Raw genomic sequence first — 2,763 nt, forward strand, 5'->3', positions numbered from 1 at the left:
GATTAACTAAGAAACGTTAATCTGGTGGCATAGATGGAGATAGATGGTGAAATAAGGGCACTTGTGTCATTCAACGTCGATTGTCGTGAAGTTGGCGTTAACAAACGTTAACGTTGCTTGGGGAAACGTCCGTCAACTGTTTGTAACAGTTTTCAACAGTACCCAAGTGAAATGGGCGGTTAATCCCAAAATAAAGGTTAGGTGCCAAAACATAAATTCCAAAAAATTTCTCCTTTCTCTTCCATTTCTCCATTTTTTTCTCTGTCTAGAACCTGAAGATCCAATTCAATTACTCGCGGTCCAAGTTCGCGAATTCCACATGCAATCCGGTAAGTGAATAATTTCTTGTCTTTTGTATAGTAAATTATATATTAATTGTTGATATATGTTGTTATTGTAGCGAATTTTCACGATTGAAATGAGTTTATATATTTGCAAACACATACTACATCGGACGTATAGATATTAAAATAATAGAAATGTTATTTGTTATAGACGGCAACCATCCATTGCAAAGTTAAAGCATTTGGAAGAATAATACACAGGTTTGATAATAGAAGGAGGCAGTGGGTGAGTGAACTTGGATTTGGAGGCCTGTATCACTTGTGCGGGAAACACTTACCTCGCAACTTTGTATACTGGTTGATGACTCATGTGGACCCAGTGAACCAGATTTTTAGAGCGTCGAATGGAGTAGATGTTCCCTTGAACAAAAACCAGGTAAGGTGGATATTTGGTCTTCCAAATGGAAAGAAGGTCATTCCCAAAACCGAAGTTGATGCCGACGAACAAATGAAATCCTTGGGACAATATATACTAGGGGTATATGGGCGGAAATGGGAGAGCGTGAACCCTAACAAGCGGTCGGCTGTGATATGTACAGATGCAATTCCGGTAAGTCCAAGATTTCTTGAGAGACTGGAGGGTGATTGGGGGAAAAATGACGAGCAGGAGTTTATGGCAGTGTTCTTGATAGCTGCACTTGGGATGGTTCTATGTCCAACACAATGTGGAATATTGAGTGGGAGTATGCTATATGCTTGCACACTTGGAATGCAGGCACGACAATATGATTGGTGCAAGCTAGTATACGATTTCTTCATTGATAGGGCCAAAGTCTTTTGTAGGGACTTCTACACATATGGGTGGACCAAAGGAGTAGGTGGTTGCACCCTTTACCTAGTGGTGAGATGTGGTATTAAAAATAGTATAATTTAGTTGTTAATTACCTTTTGGGAGATTGTAACATTTTGTTTGATTCCAGATTTTGTATCTTGATCGTCTCGATAGGATTCCCGTGCAGTGGGGCTTTTTCCCTAGGCTGAAGGCATGGGACATGATGGAGATTATAGTGAAGGAAATAATGCCCTTGGTTCAAGTATGCATATAATATTAAGTCTAATAAATGCGGTTCAGTATTAATTAACAAGTTAATAATTCAGTGAGATCAAGTGAGCTGAATGCCTAGCTAGAGGCCGCTTCAGTTCAAGTGGAATTAATTATATTAATCCACATCTTACTCTTGACTGAACCCGTAGGGTCACACAAATAGTACGTAAACGGATCAAGTATTTAATGGCATTAAATACTCCATCTATGGATATTCGGAATCGACGGATCTTGGTTCCAGTGGGAGCTGAGATCGTCAAAGGCAAGAAATGAATACTCCGGAAACGATGATATTGCCGGAAACGGAAATATGGATCATATCGGAAATATAAATATTATCCAAATCGTAGATGTTGCCGGAAACGAAAACATGGTACGTATCGGAAAATATTAATGGAAATGGAAATATTGCTGGAATCGGAAATATTGTCGGAAACGGAAATATTGTCTGAATCGGAAATATTATCGGAATCGGAAAATAATTCCGGAAACGGAAATATTAAATATTTGTTCGAAACAGAAATTAATTCCGGAATCGGAAATATTAAATATTGTTCGTATCGGAAATGAATTCCGGAATCGGGAATTTAATCGGAAAGCGTATCGTACGAAGTAGCATCGGACGAAGCTTGCTAGACGAAGGCCCAGCACGAGGCTAGGCCAACGCCCAACAAGCCACACGCCAAGTGCTCGACCAGGCCCAGCGCAAGGCCAGGCCAAGCCAAGCACTGGCAGGCGCGCACGAAGCTCATGGGCTGCGAGGCCGCATGCGCTGTGCGCTCGGCGTGGGCCGCAAGGCCTGCGTACGGGCGTGCATGCGTGTGCGTGTGCTCGTGTTCGTAACGAATCCTAATCCTATCGGAATTCGTGCATTGATTACATCCTAATCCTAAAAGATTAAATTTATTATTTAGAGTTCTATTAGGATTCTAATTAATAAATCCATATCCTAGTAGGATTATAATTCCTTTCCATAAACTCTATAAATAAGGGCCTAGGGTCACATATTTAACAGATGATTTTGAAATATTCAAAGGTAATTTTTGAGCAAAAATCAGCCAAACACTTGCAACCCAAAATAGCCGAAAATCCTAAGTAACCTTAAGGGCGATTCTAGTTGGTCAAGCTTAAGGCGGATCCGGACGTGCTGTGGACTATCTACGGAGGGACGACACTTGGAGTCCTAAATACTTGTTCTTGTTCGGTTCGGGCGCAGCTAGGGAGGGCACGCTACAAAGTGTATGCATCCGAATTATGCTAAATGATTATGTGTAAATAATATGTTTCCTGGCTTTATGGTTTTTCCGCATGATTTATGTTTATTCATATGTATCATAACCTAACAGTGGTATCAGAGCCTCTTATTATTTTCAT

The sequence above is a fragment of the Spinacia oleracea genome, chromosome 4 (assembly GCF_020520425.1).
Source record: "Spinacia oleracea cultivar Varoflay chromosome 4, BTI_SOV_V1, whole genome shotgun sequence".
NCBI classification, from domain to species: Eukaryota; Viridiplantae; Streptophyta; class Magnoliopsida; order Caryophyllales; family Amaranthaceae; genus Spinacia; species Spinacia oleracea.